Genomic DNA, 20,437 nt, shown 5'->3' with positions numbered 1-20,437 from the left:
GCAGAGGCCCTGGAGGTTTTTCGCCTTCCTCCGCAGCATGGGGCAGGGATTGCTAGCTGGAGGATTCTCTGCTAATTGAAGTCTCTAAACCACAGGATTTGGGGACTTCAACAGCAGAGTCGAGGGAAAGGTTAGGGACGGCTTTGTGGCCTGCATCATGCGGGAGGTCAGACCAGATGATCATAATGGTCCCTTCTGACCTTAAATTCTATGAGTCTATGAGTCTAATCACTTATACTTATCTCTGCAGCAATAAGATATACCACAGAGGGCTCCTGTCCAGCTCAACCCTGCTCAGCTGATGAGATCTGTTAGCATTGCAGCACAGGCTGTTAAGTCCATTTTAGTTTGCATTGTAATTCATTTATCCATCGTGTGTACTTATTTTGAATATAGTAGGGCATTTGCAGATGTTTGACCATGTTCTTAAATTTTATAATACTTCTGTAGCAGTTTTTACTGAAGATCTAAAATTGCTTTACGTAGTAAATTTAGTCTCATCGCTCTGATTAAGTGTAAGTATGGCCACCTTTTTGTTTCAAAATTAATGGATTCAATGATATTTTTCTTTTTAAAAAACCCATTACTTCTAAAACCCCAGTTTCATGTGAGTCTGAGAGATGGCAGGAACACTCAAATTAGAGCTAGCAGCTTGTTGCTGGGTGGTAGGTGAAGAAAGAGAGGTCAGACTTAACTTCTTTGTTTCTTTGATGGGTCAAAAATTGAATCACTCATTCTCTGTTCCCCTTTGAGATGTGGCCAATGGTAGGGGTGTAGAAGAGGATCTGGCCATGCCTAGGCTCTGCCCACCCTTGGAGGTCTGTTTTTGCTTTGCCACATTGCTTTGCTTTTTCTCCCACGGGATGGGGAAGTCCATGGAGCTCCTGCTCTATATTATTCTCCACCTCTCTCCCTACATTGATCCTCTTGCTCACGCTTGTCCATTTTCTCTCCTCCTAGCTCACTTTACTGTGCCCCCTCCTCTCCCAGCACCAGAGCTAGAACGTTTGTGTGGTTTCATGGGTCTCATTTCTCATGCATAAGAGCAAGTCATTGACTCCACTCCCCCCTCAGAGAAGTGTAAGCAGGTTGGGGGTGGTGGGTGCAGGCCCATTTCCCCAGACCCTTTTCTCCGCACCTGAAGAATAAGAGCAGCAGTAGTGGCTGGCTGGCCCCCAATTCCATGAACTTTCTGTACAATGCTGTATGCAAATGTAATGCCATTCCTTATTCATACATGATATTTCCCCTGTTTATATATCTGAGTTAGCCCTCTTAACCCAGTTTCAACCTGGTAGCTCATGTTCAGTTGGTTAGGCACCATGACCCTAAATCTATTTTAGAGTCACTGCTTTCCAAGATACAGTTCCCCATTCTGTAAGTGTGACCTACGTTCTGTGTCCCTTTTAGTTTGGCTGTATTAAAACACATGTTCAAGTGAGCCCATCTTATTATGTGATTCAGATTGCTTTGTAAAACTCCCCTGTCCTTTGTTACCATTTCACCAATTTTAGTGTCGTCTTTAGCAGCAATGGTTTTATATTTCCTTTGAGATTACTGATAAAGATATTGGGTGGCATTGGGCCAAGAACAGATTCCTGCAGAATCCCACTTGAAAAAGCCTCTTGGATGATGGTTTCCCATTTACAATTTACTTTTTGAGATTTGTCCGTATGTGTCAAGGCTGTATCCCCACTTTGAACTTTAGGGTACAAATGTAGGGGTCTGCATGAAAACTTTTAAGCTTACTACCAGCTTAGCTCTGGTCCGCTGCCACCATCCCAAGGCTAGTTCCCTTCCCTGGGAAGCCTTGAGAGACCTTCACCAATTCCCTGGTGAATACAGATCCAAACCCCTTGGATCTAAAACAAGGAGAAATTAACCATTCCCCCTCCTTCCTTTCACCACCTCCTGGTGAATCAAGATCCAACCCCCTTGGATCTTAAAACAAGGAAAAAATCAGGTTCTTAAAAAGAAGGTTTTTAATTAAAGAAAAAGGTAAAAATCATCTCTGTAAAATCAGTATGGAAAATAACTTTACAGGGTAATCAAACTTAAAGAGCCCAGAGGACTCCCCTCTAGTCTTAGGTTCAAAGTACAGCAAACAAAGATAAACACTCTAGTAAAAGGTACATTTACAAGTTGAGAAAACAAAGTAAAACTAAGACGCCTTGCCTGGCTATTTACTTACAAGTTTGAAATAGGAGAGACTTGTTTAGAAAGATGTGGAGAACCTGGATTGATGTCTGGTCCCTCTCAGTCCCAAGAACGAACGCACTCCCAAACAAAGAGCACAAACAAAAGCCCCCCCCCCCCCCGATTTGAAAGTATCTTGTCCCCTTATTCGTCCTTTGGGTCAGGTGTCAGCCGCCAGGTTACCTGAGCTTCTTAACCCTTTACAGGGAAAAGGCTTTTGGAGTCTCTGGCCAGGAGGGATTTTATAGTACTGTACACAGGAGAGCTGTTACCCTTCCCTTTATAGTTATGACAGTATGTAATCCATTTTATGGATTACGTTCCATTGGTATTCCATTGCTATTCTTTATATTGTTAATTTTTTAATCAGAATGCTGTGCAGTTCTAAGTCAACTACCTTACAGAAGTCTTAAGCATACCATGTTCAGAATTACCTTTTATTATTCAGCCTTGTAATTTCAGCAAGAAAAATCAGCTTTGTGTCACAAGACTTATTTTTCCATAAAACCATGCTAATTGTCATCAACTACACTACCATCCTTTAATTTGTTACCAATTGCACCCCGTATAAATCTTTCCATGATTTTGCCTGGGATCAATGTCAGCCTAGCCGGAGGAAAAAAGATATGGGTCACAGAAATATTACATGTCTACTCAGTTTCTGGAAGTGTCCTTTTTCCATATCCCTGACCCTTTGAGTAAGGGGTTAGAGCATCTCTGAGACACCCAACAAGTTCTGCAGCAAAAGCAGGAGAATTGGACTGTATATTCCTGACATTACTAAGATTTTTTTTTTTTAAGCAGATTTTTTATTTTTAAATCTTTCAGCTCATCTTTATCCATCATAAAGCAGCAAGAGAGCGCACAAGCCCAATGTTTACAAATTCCTCTGAGGGACCTCTGTAAGACAAGTCACTCCTCAGGCATATAAAAGGAAAGTTTGGCATCACCCTTGTATTGGCCCCTGCTCCTTCGCCATGCAGAACCCATTGTTCTCATACCTCATTGTCTTGATCTGTATCAGTGAGCCAGGCCCTGCTCCTCCCCTTGTCGTACTGGAGGGTGCCCTAGGCTTGCTGAAGAACTGGAGTAGCAGCAATGGAGTATTAAGCCAGATTCCTCATCTTCCCTCAGCCCATCAGCAGACAGGGAGCAGTGGTAATAGTACGTCTGACAGGACGGAGACCCCAGCTGGAAAAACCAGGAGCAGGGTGAGGAAACCTTTGTCCCACCTCCCAGTCTGAAGAATGGGAGCAGCAGCAATGGCAGCAGGCTGGACCCTTCATGCAGGTACTGACCCCAGCCCTATGGGGGAGGAACTTGGAGGTGGGGGAGGGGGGGGCTGAGCAGTCTCCTTTCTATGCAGCCTCACAGCTGCACCTGGTTCCTCTTTGATTTCTCCCTTTTCTGGAGCAGAGGTGCCTGGTGCAGCAGACTAGATTCTTCTGCATTTTAAGCATGCTCCCATACTGCTCACTCAGCCAGGTTCCTAGGGCATGGACCTACAGAGCCTAGTGCTTATTCAGCCGTGTTTGCAGTATCGGGAGGCTTTAAGTGCCTGAAGCTAAAAGAAGTGGGGGTGGGGGGAACCATCATCCTACAGCACCTCTACTACAAATCGCTCCTCTGCAATCCTGAAACCACAGTAAAAGAAAGAGGCTGTGATAGGAGGGGAAAGGAGGGTCTAGAAATTTGGCAGGGGGGTTCCCCTGGTCTTGGTAACCTGCCCAAATTATGAGCCATTGAAAATCAGGAGCCTGGATAGATAACTGCAAGAAGTTCAAGAGCTGTAGGGAACAGGAGGAAGTTTGAGGAGGACTGCTTAGGGGAAAAGACTGAAGGGAAATGAGATCTGATTCTGTGACTGTCATTTAGTTAATTTAGTAAGATTCATTGCAGTAGTCCAGTTTAAAATCCACCCCTCTCTATTGGGTATAAGCCTGAAGATACAGGATCAGATTCTCAGCTGGTGTGAATTGGTGTAGCTCTATTAGCAACACTGATTTACACCAGCTGAGAATCCAGCCTACTGTGTGAAATACATCCTGAGCCAAATTTTCACCTTCCTTCCATGGAATTGGATATACTGTCAAGTTAATTTTAGTCCCACAACACGACTGTACTTTCCTCTTCAAATAGGCCCTTTCACTGAGAAAAGTGCTTGTGAGCTAGAGCAGTGGTCTCCAAAGTGGGGTGCGCAAGAGGATCCTTGGGGGTGTGCGGCAGAAGCCTTCTCCCCCCCGCCCAGCAGTTTGGGCGGCGCATTTTTTTTTTTTTTTACTTCAGCGCGGCAGGGGTTCGTGCTCAAAATTTTTTTACTGATGGGGTGCGCGACCAAAAAAGTTTGGAGACCATTGAGCTAGAGCATGCAGTGCTTTCTTTTCAGTACCATAAATGTTCCACATTGCTTTGGATTTAAAATACGTAGCTCCACATCTGTGTGATGAACTGTGCCTGGAAGACATAATGGCAAACTGGAGCTTTAATGAACTGGAACTGACTGCTGGAGATTAAGCTGCCCACCATGTAGTGGGTAAATGGGAAAAACCTTTTCAGAACTACTATGTCACTGTTTCTATTGCATAGGCCTAAGGGAAAAAGATGTTTCCACAGTGTTTTCTTCCGTGTAGTCATTTTAGAAGTCATCTGCCCTGTATCTCCTATTCCTAGGTAAGCGAAAAGGTACTTGGACCAGTGGTTCTTAGTAACAGTGAATGATCATTTTTCTCTCATTACTAAGAAGGGAACCTAGCAGAACTTTCCTGGGTGAAGTTTGCTTTGCCATCTGTGATTCTGGATTGTGTGGATTTCATATCAAGGTCTCATCAACACTGATTGTTTGTTTGTTTGTTTTTTTCTTCTTACCAAAATATCTGTTTCTCTAAATCTTTGCCTGAGACTAGATGAACCCAAACCAGTTATATTCTATAGAGTGGGAATTCAGAGGCTGGGCTTTGAACTTTCAGCTAACAAGATCTGGGAGGCAGTGTATCCTAAGAGATAGTGCACTGGACTGGGAATCAGGAGCACACAGTTCAATTATTAGCTCTGCCGCTGGTTTTCTGTGACCTAGGGGAAGTGACTTCCCTGACTGAGCCTCACAGGGATAATGATCCTGACCTTCTTTGTAAAGCACTTTGAGATCTATGGTGTTATTACTGTATATTTTTGTTTGCTGTCTTTTGAATTTTAATCATATTCTATAGTACCTGGCCTGTAAATACAAAGATATCAGTCTCCAAGGCTGTCAGTATGACTGAGATTCTCCAATTATATATTTGGGGTAGTTAATTAGGAAATGGCAGTGACCAAGAAAGTCAAAGATAGTGTTTAATGAAAGCAAACCCCTCTTTTAGATGATTGCCCAGATGCATTGCCTGCCATGGAAACTGTGACTGATGTGTACGAAGATGCCTCCTGCCATACAATGAGTATGTGACTTGTCACTTGAACAGTTGTAGGACATGTGGAGCTGTCTTTCTGGGCTATGACAACCTCACTGTAAATTGCAACCACTGTAAGTCATTTTGGGGGAGGAGGGAATTCCTGTCACTTACATATACATTGTACATTGCAATGTTGTAAGTCGTTTTGGTCCCAGAATATGAGAGAGAGAAGATGGGTGAGATCATATCTTTTATGGAACAGTTTCTGTTGGTGAAAGAGACAAGCTTTCGAGCTACACAGAAGAAGAGCTCTGTGTAGCTCAAAAGCTTGTCTCTTTCACCAACAGAAACTGTTCCATAAAAGATATTACCTCACACACCTTGTATCACATATATACTGTACAGTTAACTAGTCTGTGATCTCAGTGTGGTAATACAAATACATATGAGATCTGCTAAACTAGTGACCTGGTTGTTTTGGTTCTTCAATTGTGTAGTGGGGCTTTTCTTCCTTCCATGTGAAAAGACTCAGTTTGCTGCTTCTTTAGTCCCCATTAGGACTTTTCCTGGCTATTCCTGCAATGCTACATGGTGATCCTTTTGGGTGTGTCATACTGCAGCCCTCCTTTAGCCATACTTGTGGAAGCCATGCCTGCTTGGTGTGGCACTCTATCCTCCTCTAGTCGTGGCTAGGCCAGCTAGAGATTGAGCCTGCTACAGCCTCTGCTGACAGACATGTCTTGTAGCTCAGGAAGTAGAGGCTCCTCCATTAAGATCAGGCAATGCTCAGTTTGATCCCTGCTGCAGACGAATCACTGGGCGTGTTAGTGTTACACTTGGATTGTCGTTCCTTTTGTTGAACACCTGAAGTGGGAGAGCTTCATTCCTGTGCAGGAGGAACCACCTTCTGCAGAAGCTATTTAAAAGTATCAGCTACATACAGTTTAAGTGTCATCAACTGGTTATGGGCTAATTGAGCTGTTTAATAACAGAAGAATATACGAAGATACTGGCAGTGCAGTGATTTATATAGGCAAATGGAACAATTATACTGCTATTTTCACAGTCAGTGGCACTGTCTAAATAGTTATACCGCTCTCATTACCATCGTATCTGGGCACCAGCTATGCAGGTTGAGAGAGGAGAGACTAGTCCATGATGATTTTGTTCTTCAAAGCTTCCAGTTATGCACTACACCACTCTCTCTCCTTGTGGCTTTTCTCATATTTTTTTTAGTAACTCCAAAGTGTTGCCTGATGCACCTAGAGCTACTCTACAAGAGCAGAAATGGTCTGAGTCGTCCCAGTGGCCAACTAGATGTGGACAATGTGTATGACCCTGAATGTGAGGAAGATGGCACCTTTAAAACTACTCAGTGTGACACAGACTCGTGTTGGTGTGTGCACAGTGCTGGAGCCAGGGTCACAGATAAAACTGGAGATGATCCTAAATGCAACCACCTGGTTCGAGTGCAGTGAGTAAATGGCAGATGAACCCTGCCCCAATGTGAGCAGAGAATAGCTAGCTGGTGTCTGGGGAAGACTCCCATAACAATGGCATTTACTTTCTCCTCTTTATCAGCGCTGCAGACTATTGGTATAATCTATCTAGGTTTTTATGCCATGCTTATCACTATGATACAGCTGCTGAGTCATTACATACTGTAGGAGTTGTGACAGTAACTTTATATATGAGGCACTCATAATCTGGTGTTGAGCTTGACATAAATATTTGAAAAAGTAATGAGATTGACACCTCCCCAAACACAGGCATCATTCTTGGATCATAAGTTAGTATAAACACCAAGGAGGGAGAAATATCATTTAGGTGTGTATATATATCTTTGTGTGTGTATTTAGATTTGTACCCCATCTATAGATTATGCCATGCATTTACAAGATGACAGTCAGCAGGAGGTCTGGCATATTGAACCTAGTTTAAATTGGGTTATTTGCATTGCTAAAAAGTGGAGTAAGCACAATTTGCTCCCCCACCACTTGATGCTATGAGCAGAGAACATGGAAAGAGACCCGAATGAATTATTCAATGAATTCAGCCCCTTTTCCTGTTTGTGAATCATTGTGAATAATGCAGAAATCAGGAACAGTTTGTCAAGTATTTGCCAAATAGTTCATGCCAACCAATATGCTGTATGTGGTCACAAACTGTTCACTTTGTGCTCTTCACTGTTCATTAATTGTGGTGTGTAATTTATCACCTAAGTCACATGGCATCATTTTTGCTTCCTGTTTGGATGAGTGACGTTTTTTAAACAGGAAAATATGAAATATCAAATTCTGAATAATAAATTGAAAATCCTCTTGTTCTCGCACTCAAATCCTCTTGTCCATGTGTAAGTACGGAGATTAATTCATACGAAGAACAGCCAGTCCCCAAATGTTAGTGCGAACAAAACCCTTTTTGTGCAAATCCCTGCAAGCTGAGAGTAAAGGTACAAACATGGTTAAAGCAAACAGCCATTCAATATTCAAGTGAATGTTTGCAGACCTTGTTGCTACCATATTCATCCAACTCTAGTGGCAAGGTTTCATGAAGCATTCTCCTTGACTCTGTGTATGCTCCATATTGTATGTTCCATAGTAGTCTCTTCTCCATTGGAAAGGCCACTTGCTTACTCCAGCCCTTTTTTGTTTCAACTCCACCTTTAATGACCTATTTCTGACAGTTTACATTGTTGAGCTTGAGATAATACATAAGCAGTTTGCTTTTTACATTGCTTAACTTGCTCATTGGAGCCATCAGAGATCCCTCTAAGGCTTCCAAAACATACTTTATAATTCACAAGTAGAGGGAATCTGTTGCAGTTTAATGGTGGTTTTCCTAGTGCAGGAGAGAGGTAAAAATAGACCTCCAAATTGTTTGTTTGAATAAAACATTTAGAGTTTTATGTTTAGCTCACAGGCTACTTCTGATGTTATTGCTTTCCAGTTTAATCCAAATAGATTTCAGTTTCAAGGCTGAGTTTGTTTCTCCAGGGAAAAGAAGAGGCACTTCGCAGGTTTGGTACTCGTGGACACTTTAGAGGTCATTAAAAATCCCTTTGCCTAAAATAGTTTTACTGTATTTTACTAGCAAGAGGATTTGAACTCTTGAGATCTCTAGCAAAGAATCTTCCCTATTGTTGTAGGATGATCTGCAAAGGCACTGTGGGGGGGCTGGAGGGTGAGGAAAGGTTCATCACTGGTGCTAACCCTGGAAGCAGGGAGGTAACTCATTGTCTGATCCTCCTCTGTGGTACTTCAGTCTTCTGAGGAAGACAATGGAGAAACCATTCTGAATCTCTTGAAAAATATAACGAGGGCCATTACAATTGCAGTGCTAATAGAGCCATTGGTAATACGTTTGGTATCAGGGGCTTAGGATAGGTGGATAACAGTTCATAGACACCTCTTATGTGACAGCTGGTTAGTCACAAAGTTGAATAATCAAGATGGGTTTCACCTTGGAAAGATGCACTTGTAACTAAATGGCTCTTTGTTGAATGCAGGTAAAAGAACTCACTCAAGAAATCTCTAGAACACTCAGCAATAACAGTACAAAGGAGACTGTTGATATTGCTATAGTGGCCTATTACATAGACTGGGAGGTAGGTGTTATGCTATCACTTTGAAGCAACACATTTCTGAGTTCACCTTTTCTTTGTGTTCACAGAACAATTACAACCCCTCTGGGTACAATACAGGCATCTCAGTCAGCCTCTGTTATTCCTTTTTATTCTCTCCAAATCCAGCCAACTAGTACCTTGTTATTTAGAATCATAGAAGATTAGGGTTGGAAGAGACCTCAGGAGGTCATCTCGTCCAACCCCCTGCTCAAAGCAGGACCAACCCCTATTAAATCATCCCAGTGAGGGCTTTTTCAAGCCAGGCCTTAAAAACCTCTAAGGATGGAGATTCCACCACCTCTCTAGGTAACCCATTCCAGGGCTTCACCACCCTCCTAGTGAAATAGTTTTTCCTACTATCCAACGTTGACCTCCCCCACTGCAACTTGAGACCATTGCTTCTTGTTCTGTCATCTGCCACCACTGAGAACAGTCTAGCTCCATCCTCTTTGGAACCCGCCCATCAGGTAGTTGAAGGCTGCTATCAAATCCCCCCTCACTCTTCTCTTCTGCAGACTAAATAAACCCAGTTCCCTCAGCCTTTCCTTATAAGTCATGTGCCCCAACCCCCTAATAATTTTCATTGCCCTCCACTGGACTGTCTCCAGTTTGTCCACATCCTTTCTGTAGTGGGGGGACCAAAATTGGACGCAATACTCCAGATGTGGCCTCAGTAGTGCCGAATAGAGGGGAATAATCACTTCCCTCGATCTGCTGGCAATGCTCCTACTAATGCAGCCCATTATGCTGTTAGCCTTCTTGGCAACAAGGGCACACTATTGACCCATATCCAATTTCTTGTCCACTGTAATCCCCCGGTCCTATTCTGCAGAACTGCCGCTTAGTCAGTCGGTCCCCAGCCTGTAGCAGTGCCCGGGATTCTTCCATCCTAAGTGCAGGACTCTGCACTTGTCCTTGTTGAACCTCCTCAGATTTCTTTTGGCCCCATCCTCCAATTTGTCTAGGTCACTCTGGACCCTATCCCTACCCTCCAATGTATCTACCTCTCCCCCCAGCTTAGTGTCATCTGCAAACTTGCTGAGGGTGTAATCCATCCCATCATCCAGATCATTAATGAAGATGTTGAACAAAACCGACCCCTGGAGCACTCTGCTTGATACCGGCTGCCAACTAGACATTGAGCCGTTGATCCCTACCTGTTCAGCCTGATGATCTAGCCAGCTTTCTATCCACTTTATAGTCCATTCTTCCAGTCCATACTACTTCAACTTGCTGGCAAGAATGCTGTGGGAGACCATATCAAAAGCTTTGCTAAAGTCAAAGTATATCAAGTCCACCGCTTTCTCCATATCCACAGAGCCAGTTCTCATCATAGAAGGCAAACAGGTTGCTCAGGCATGACTTTCCCTTCGTGAATCCATGTTTACTGTTCCTGATCACCTTCCTCTCCTCCAAGTGCTTCAAAATGGATTCCTTGAGGACCTGCTCCATGATTTTTCTGGGGACTGAGGTGAGGCTGACGGGTCTGTAGTTCCCCGGGTTCTCCTTCTTCCCTTTTATAAATATATATTTGCCTTTTTCCAATTGTCCGGGACCTCCCCCGATCATCACAAGTTTTCAAAGATAACGGTCATTGGGTCTGCAATCACATCAGCCATCTTTCTCAGCACCCTCGGATGCATTGCATCCAGCCCCATGGACTTGTGCGTGTCCAGCTTTTCTAAATAGTCTTTAACCTGTTCTTTTACACTGAGGGCTGCTCCCCACCTCCCCATACTGTGTTGCCCCGTGCAGCAGTCTGGGAGCTGACCTTGTCTGTGAAGACCAAGGCAAAAAAAAGCATTGAGTACTTCAGCTTTTTCTCCTGGACTCCTTTCGCCCTCATATTAGCCTCCAGAGGATCCTGCCCATCAGTTCCCTGAGGGAGTCCAGGGTCCGTATTCTGCTGCTCTCCTTTCTTCCTTTTGTCAGGATCCTGAACTCGACCATCTCATTTCCATCCATAGTGTGCCCTTTGCTCAGACAATTGCACTGTGCCTTTTAAACCTTTACTTATGACATATTTAATAATTATGAAAAAACAAATGGCTACAATTGGGATTAATCAGAGATTTATGTAGCAGTAGCCAGAGCAAAAGATTTTATAGGTGGGTATTTCAGCATTTTTAAGCAGAGCTTTAAGTGTTCTGGTTAGAGATTCACAATGAATAAATTAACTGACAAATTTAGCCTCTCTTTCTGCTTGAAGAACATCTTCAGGAAGCATCTGAGGATATTCAGATACATTTGATGATATTCAAAGGTAACTGTTTTTTAAAAATGTTTGGCAGATCTGCTGATGCAAGATTTTTACTTCTGTGGACTAATCACTAACTTGTCTTTGTGAATATTCAGTGTTGATCTTTGGTGCTTAGTTTTGTTGTCTCAGGTAAGCCTTTAGTGGTGGTTCTATTCTCAGATTGGGTTACTGAATAAGCACTTCTGGCACAAATGCCTGGGTATGTGAATCCAAAGTTAAGAACGTAAGAGATGCCATACTGGGTCAGACCATGGTCCATCTTGCCCAGTATCCTGCCTCTGACAGTGGCCTGCAGCAGAGCTTCAGGAGGAGTGTACAAACGGGGCAATTATGGAGTGAACCAACCCTGTCCTTCACTCCCAGCCTCTGGTAGTCAAAGGTTTAGAGTTGCGCTGAGTATGGGGTTGTGTCCCTGACCATTTACACTAATAGCTATTGATCTCTTCCAGGAACTTACTCAGTTCTTTTTTTCTTTTTTTTTTTTAACCCAGTTATACTTTTGGCCTCCCCCACAAGGCAGAGTAATGAGTTCCACAGGTTGACCGTGCATTGTGTGAAGAAGTATTGTATTAAATCTGTTTTGTATTAAATCTGCTGCCCATTAATTTAATACAGTGACTCCTGGTTTGTGTATTGTGTGGAAAGATAAATAACACATCTCTGTTCACTTGTTCCACACCATTCATGATTTTTCTATCATTTCCCCTTTATCTGTTTTCTAAAATGAACAGCCCTAATCTTTTTAGTCTCTCCTATGGAAGCTGTTCCATTCCCTTTATCATCTTTGTTGCTCTTCTCTGAACCTTTTCCAGTTCACTAGCCCCTTTTAGAGATGGGGCAACCAGAATTGCATGCAGTGTTCAAGCTGTGAGCATTCCATGGATTTGTATAGTGGCATTATGCTATTTTCTGTCTTATCCTTTTCCTAATAGTTCCTAACGAACTGTTAACCTTTGCAGCTACTGCTGCGCACTGAGTGGAAGTTTTCACAGAACGATCCATGGTGACTCCAAGATTTATCTTGGGTGATTACAGCTAATTTGGAACCCATCATTTTGTGTGTATAGTTGGGATTATGTTTTCCAATATTCATTACTTTGCATTTATCAACATTGAATTTCATCTGCCATTTTCTTGCCCAGTCACCCAGTTTTGAGAGATCCTTTTGTAGCTCTTCGCAGTCTGCCTGGGACTTAATTATCTTGAGTAGTTTTGTATCATCTGCAAATTTTGCCACCTCTATTTTTCCACCCCTTTTTCCAGATCTTTTATGAATACGTTGAATAGGACAGGGCCCAGTACAGACCCCCGTGGAACGCCACTATTTACTTCTCTCCATTCTGAAAACTGACCATTTATTCCTACCCTTTGTTTCCTATCTTTTAACCAGTTACCAATCCATGAGAGGACCTTCCCTCTTATCCCATGACAGCTTACTTTGCTTAAGAGCCTTTGGTGAGGGACCTTGTCAAAGGCTTTCTGAAAATCTAAATACACTATATCCACTGGATCACCCTTGTCCATGTGCTTGTTGACCCCCTCAAAGAATTCTAGTAGATTGGTGATTTCCCTTTACAAAAATCATGTTGACTATTCCCCATCAAAATATATTCATCTATGTGTCTGACAATTTTGTTCTTTACTATAGTTTCAACCAGTTTGCCCGGTACTGCAGTCCGGCTTGCTGGCGTGTAATTGCCGGGGTCATCTCTGGAGCCCTTTTTAAAAATTGGCGTCACATTAGCTATCCTCCAGTCATTTGGTACAGAAGCTGATTTAAATGATAGGTTACCGATTACAGTTAGTAGTCCTGCAATTTCACATTTGAGAGAATACCAACTGGTCCTGGTGACTTACTACTGTTTAGTTTATCAATTTGTTCCAAACCGCCTCTAATGACACCTCAAACTGGGACAGTTCCTCAGATTTGTCACCTAAAAAGAATGGCTCAGGTTTGGGAATCTCCCTCACATCCTCAGCCGTGAAGACCTATGCAAAGAATTCATTTAGTTTCTCTGCAATGGACTTATCGTCCTTGAATGCTCCTTTAGCATCTCAATCGTCCAGTTGGCCCCACTGTTTGTTTAGCAGGCTTCCTGCATCTGATGTACTTAAAAAATGTTTGCTGTTACTTTTTGAGTCTTTGGGTAGCTGTTCTTCAAATTCTTTTTTGGCCTTCCTAATTGTATTTTTACACTTCATTTGCCAGAGTTTATGCTCCTTTCCATTTTCCTCTGTAGGATTTAACCTCCACTTTTTAAAAGATGCCTTTTTGCCTCTCACTGCTTCTTTTACTTTGTTGTTTAACCATGGTGGCTCTTTTTTGGTTCTCTTACTATGTTTTTTTATTTGGGGTATACATTTAAGTTGAGCTTCTATTACGGTGTCTTTAAAAAGTTTCCATGCAGCTTGCAGGGATTTTACTTTTGGTACTGTACCTTTTAATTTCTGTTTCACTAACCTCCTCACTTTTGTGTAGTTCACCTTTCTGAAATTAAATGCTACAGTGTTGGGCTGCTGTGGTGTTTCCCCTGCCACAGGGATGTTAAATTTAATTATATTATGGTCACTATTACCAAGCGGTCCAGCTATATTCACCTCTTGGACCTGATCCTGTGCTCCACTTGGGACTAAATCAAGAATTACCTCTCCTCTGGTGGGTTCCAGGATTAGCTGCTCCAAGAAGCAGTCCTTTAAGGTGTCAAGAAACTTTATCTCTGCATCCCGTCCTAAGGTGACATGTACTCAGTCAATATGGGGATAGTTGAAATTACCCATTATTATTGAGTTTTTTATTTTAATAGCCTCTCTAATCTTCCTGAGCATTTATTTCCCTTGCTTCCTATCTTTTAACTAGATAGTGATCCATGACAGGACTTTCCTTCTTATCCCATGACTACTTACTTTAAGAGCCTTTGGTGAGGGACCTTGTCAACAGGGACGGCTCTATGTATTTTGCCGCCACAAGCACGGCAGTCAGGAGGCTTTCGGCGGCGTGCCTGCGGAAGGTCCGCTGGTAACACAGATTCGGCAGTGCACCTGCGGGAGGTCCACCAGTCCTGCGGCTTTGGCGTACCCGCTGCCAAATTGCCGCCGAAGCTGTGGGACTGGCGGACCTCCCGCAGGCATGCCACCGAAGGCTCCCTGACTGCCGCCCCCACAGCGACCAGCAGGCCACCCCCCATGGCTTGCTGCCCCAGGCACATGCTTGGTGCGCTGGTGCCTGGAGCTGCCCCTGCTTGTCAAAGGCTTTCTGAAAGTCCAAATACACTATATCCACTGGATCACCCTTGTCCACATGCTTGTTGACCCCCTCAAAGAATTCTATTAGATTGGCTAGGCATGATTTCTATTTACAAAAAGCCATTTTGACTCTTCCCCAACAAATTGAGTTAATCTATGTGTCAGATAATTCTGTTCTTTACTATATTTTTAGCCAGTTTGCCTGGTACTGAAGTTAGGCTTACTGGCCTGGAATTGCCAGGATTGCCTTTGGAGTCTTTTTAAAAAATTGGTGTCACATTAGTTATCCTCCAGTCATCTGGTACAGAGGCTGATTTAAGTGACCAGTTACATACCACAGTTAGTAGTTCTTCAATTTCTTATTTGAGTTCCTTCAGAGCTAAGGGTGAATACCATCTGATTCTGGTAACTTACTACTGTTAATCAATTTGTTCCAAGACCTCCTCTATTGACAGCTCAATCTGGGACAGTTCCTCAGATTTTTCACCTAAAAAGAGCGTCTCAAGTGTGGGAATCTCCCACACATTCTCTGTGAAGACTGATTCAAAGAGTTCATTTAGCTTCTTTTGTTATGTTACATACTACAGTTAGTAGTTCTGCAATTGCATGTTTGAGTTCCGTCAGAACTCTTGGGTGAGTACCATCTGGTCCTGGTGACTTATTACTTTTTAGTTCATCAGTTTGTACTAAAACCTCTTCTACTGGCACATCAATTTGGGACAGTACTTCACATTTGTCTCGTAAAAAGAATAGCTCTGATGTGGGTATCTCCGTCATGTTCTCTGTAGTGAACACCGATGCAAAGAATTGATATAACTACTTTGCAATGTCCTTGTCTTCCCTGAGTGCTCCTTTAACACCTCTGTCATCTGGTAGCCCGCTGCCTGTTTGGTAGGCTTCCTGCTTCTGATGTACTTTAAAAAAAAAAATAATAATAATAATGTACTGCCACTTTTTGCATCTTTAGAAAGTTGCTTCTCAAATTCTTTCTTGGCCTCCCTTATTGTACTTTTAGATTTTGCTTGCCAGAGTTTATGCCCCTTCCTATTTTCCTCATTAGGATTTGCCTTAATTTTAGAAGATGGCTTTTTGCCTCTAATAGCCTCCATTACTCTGCTATTTAGCTATGGTGGCATTATTTTGGACTGCTGACTTTTTTTTTTAATTGGGGTATACATTTAGTCTGAGCTTCTATTATGGTGTTTTTAAATAGTCTATGTGCTGCTTGCAGGCATTTTACCCTTGTGACTGCTTTTTAATTTCTGTCTAACATCCTCATTCATGTGTCATTCCCCTTTTTTAAGTCAAATGTTACTGTGGTGTTTTTTTGTTGTTGGTATTCCCACCTCCCCCATGAGGATGCTAAGTTTAATTACATTATGGGTAGGGCTCTGCGTCTGTCACCGAGGTTGTGGAAGTCACGGATACCATGACTCTCTGCAACCTCAGTGACTTCTGCAGCAGCTGCTCAGGTGGCCCTGGGGACAGCCACACAGGCCACTGTTCAAGCGGCCTTGGGCAGTTGGCCCTGGGGACTGCCTGATCAGTGGAGTGCCCCTTCCCCCCTGCAGCAGCCCCCAGCTCCCCCCAAGATTTAGTCAAGGGTATTTATAGTATAAGTCATGGACAGGTCACAGGCCGTGAATTTTTGTTTATTGCCGTCATCTGTCCATGATTTTTACTAAAAATACCCATGACTAAATCGTAGCCTTAATTACGCTCACTATTACCGAGTGGTTCAGGTATATGCACCTCTTGGACCAGATCCTGTGCTCCACTTAGGACTAAATCAAGAATTGCCTCTCCCCTTGTGGGTTCCAGGACTAACTGCTACAAGCAGTCATCAGTGGCATCTAGAAATTTTATTTTTGCATCCTGTCCTGAGGTGACATGTTCCCAGTCAATATGAGGGTAGTTTAAATTACTAATTATTATTGCGTTTTCTGGATTTGTATCTTCTCTAGCCTCCCGAAGCATTTCACAATCACTGTAACCATCCTGGTCGGGTGTTTGATGGTATATTCCTGCTGCTATATTTTTAGTCAAGCATGGAATTTCTAGCTGTAGAGATTGTGGCACAGTTTGATTCATTTAAGATTTTCACCTTATTTGATTCCATGATTTTTTTTTAAACTTATAGTACCACTCCCCTACCAGCATGGCCTACTCTGTCATTCCTATATATTTTGTATCCTGGTATTCAGTGAACACTCAAGCACTTGACTTTAAAGTACACTTTTCAGAAACATCCTTTCAGTAAAACTTGGCTCCCTGGGAAGTTAACACACAAGGAGCACAAAGTGGCTACATTTAAAAATCTGAGCAAATATTCACAGTAACTATTTTGTTAGGTGATCTATTTTTCTAGTTCCTGGTCATTTCCATCCCCTGGGGAGTAGAAAAGAGAATGTAGATGCTTACATGTTAGAGATGTTCATGAAGTCCAGTAGTTTTCAACTGGTGGGAGGTGATTTGGAAGTGGTTCAAGAATGGGTACCTGGCAGGTCACACCATACCAGATGAGAGCAGCAAAATCTCTGGGGTGGAAAAGGGAAAAAGCAACTTGCTTCTCTGTACTCTTTCTTTTTCAGCCTTCTTTCTGCAGCATCCACACAGTGCTCTGCTTCAGGACAGGGGATATTTCATGCTTCAAGGAGCTGTAGAACTGGTTTCACAGCCTCTCAGAATGGTGTTGCCCTGGAGCTGAGTGGAATGTGAAGGAGGAGAGGAAGAAAGACCCCACCCCTATTCACAGCACCAGCCCAGCCCCCATGTCAGCAGCCCCCTTCACCTCGTTGGATTCAAGTTCAGCTCCCGGCCAATACAAAATTGTTCCCTACAGTCCACTTTCCAGTGTTCTATCCCGGCTAATTTGAAATGTGCCAAGTGATGGGCTTTCACCACTTCCCTTGGGAGACTACCAGATCTCCACCTAATTGTTAACATTTCATGCAATTACTGTATTCCCCATCCCACTGCACAAAATAACTTTTCTCCCTTTTTGAAGTTTGTCCTACGGTGCCATTTAAACCTGATACATAGAAGTTGCAGCAAGATTACTCTATTTGCAACATTCTATATTCTAAGGATCGAAATGTTGCAAAAAGTGCAGAAAGTTTAATTCTACCTGCAAATGGTAATTGGCAGGTTGTTAGTATGGACCAAAAATGACATCTCATCTCCTCAGTTATTGTTGAGTCGAACTGTCTGCATTTACAACTTTTTAGCTTTCCTTGCAAGCCGGTTAATCCAGCCTCTTCATTTTTGTTGCTCATCTCCAAAACTACTCTTAAGATTTCTACATATTTCTGGTGTAGAGATCACACGTGGCAAGCAGGACTTTTAATTATTGTTTGCTGCAGCATCCTGCATTTTCATTATGCCCATTTTTGTTAAAGCAACTGTGCCCTAACTTTGAAGCTGTAGTGAATCCAGTTACCTCAAGAGAACATAAAGGTTAGCACAAAATATTTATTCTTCCTGAACATTGTACAGGATTAGGCATGCATCACATTGACAGGAGCAGGAAATAACACTCTAAGTTTTGCTCTTTACAGCTGAAGAACAAGTTTTACCTTTGGCTAGATGGCAAGATCCTTGAGATAGATCAATTCAATTCGTGTTCTGATTTTTGACAATGAACCACCTTGTTTTAACATGAACACCAGTTCTCTGGTTTTGCTGCCATCATTGTTTTAGCACTGGATATTTTCATAGGGATTGCTGTTTGTGAGTAATTTGCGAATTTCTGTTGCTTTCCATTGTCAAGTATATCTTTAAAATTATCAGATCAAAGTTACTGTGCTTTCCATTGCTGTGCAACGGCCTTAACTGGACAGGTAAGTACATACATTTTCACTGCAATTTTGATTGGATACAGTATTCATCTCTTAAGTTGTTGGGTAGTGTTGCTTTGCATGGTTTCATTTTTGTAGTAAGTGATGACTATGGTTTGTGTCTAGAATGAAAAGTGCTATATCAACTAAGTTAACTATTGTATAGAAGAGTGAAAATTTAACCTGTGTTAAATTTGAGCTCTGTCACTAATTCACATAGTGCCATAGTTTGCACTAGTTTTTAATCTTTTTGCTGCCAAACTGGTGTTTTCTGAGAGTGATTACTGGGGTATGTTTCTGATTTGTATTTTTAAGTCTGTCGAGAGCTCATTTACCATAGTATACATTTAAATAAATAATGGAAAAGATCAATGACATGAGACCCTTGGAAGATTAGACACCCTAATTTGTACATCAATGCTCAGGGGATTTTAACAACAAATTTTCAATATTACAGGGAAGTACCTCCCTGGTTGTGTGTTAGGATATAGATATTCAGGCCTGTCTGAAAAGGCCTCTACTTTAAGAATTTAGGTGTATTCTTATCACTTAGCTAGTTATAGAGGTATAAAAGAGAGAACCAAAATCACCGTCTGCTGGTGTAACGGTTTTCTCTTACTGTGACAGTCTGAGGCCCTGTTCTTAGGCTAAGCAGCAGAGGCAGCCATAAGTTAGGGAGTGAACGGTCACATCCTCACATTCCAAACTAGTCACATTGAAATAAGGTGCTATTGGGCTGTTAGGAATATCAGGACAGGATTGTATTCCTATCACCTCCAGAGAAAGCGAAGAGCCTAGAAGACGTAAAAGGAAGCTTAGTTTGACAGCATCCTGTCCGGCAAGAACTCACTTATCAATAACAGGGGTGTGAAATCTTCATTTCTTTGTTGTTCTATCACTGTAGTCCCCATTTCCCTATTGTTTGTCTGTATAATCTGTGATTGTTTCTGTCTACTGTATAATTAATTTTGTTGGTGTAAACCAATTAAGGTGGTGGGATATAATTGGTTTAATCATGTTACAATATGTTAGGATTGGTTGGTTAAATTTCAGTAAGATGATTGGTTAAGGTATAGCTAAGCAGAACTCAAGTTTTACTATATAGTCTGCAGTCAATCAGGAAGTAAGGGGGGGAATTGGAATCATGTTTCGCTAAGGGGGGGAATGGGAACAGGGACACAGGCAAGGCTCTGTGGTGTCAGAGCTGGGAAGGGGGACACTGAGGAAGGAAACTAGACTCATGCTTGCTGGAAGTTCACCCCAATAAACATTGGGACTTCGGGTATTGTTACAGTCTGTTCATGTGAGAAGGACCAGGGAAGTGAGAGGGTGAAGGAATGAGCCCCCTAACACTATAAGAACTAATTATCAGAATGTGATTGCAGGGAGAGTAGACCAAATATGGCAGAAATACAGAGTCCCCAGCTCTTTCTGGGTTTTCTTGTGGCTACATGTTAGGAAGCTCTCAGTACTTTTGGGAAAATATATACAGAACTTAATATACTACAATGCTTATGGAATGCAGCAATATCCAGATAATCAGGATATTATAAATCATTGCATTTCACTCAGGTTGTGGTCAGAGGATGAGAGGAACAATTTGAAGTAAGTGATGAGATTCTTTGTGACTAAAATAAAGTGGAAATGAAATTTGTTCTCATAGGGGCAGGAGCTGGGAGATTGCAATGTGAGTGCTTTGAACAAATTCGTAAAACTTCAGAAGTCACAATTGTTCAGCAGATGTCAGGATTTATAAAATGTATACTTAACCACTTTTTTAAAATTAGAACAGTATAGTCTTAAATGCAGAATCTTCTATATGTATTTCACCATATAAGTCTTGACTTTACAAGATCTCAAACTGAAAACACACCACTTGTATGTCTAGGAA

This window comes from Malaclemys terrapin, chromosome 4, assembly GCF_027887155.1.
Source record: "Malaclemys terrapin pileata isolate rMalTer1 chromosome 4, rMalTer1.hap1, whole genome shotgun sequence".
In the NCBI taxonomy this organism is placed as follows: Eukaryota; Metazoa; Chordata; order Testudines; family Emydidae; genus Malaclemys; species Malaclemys terrapin.
This window is presented reverse-complemented; position numbering follows the sequence as displayed.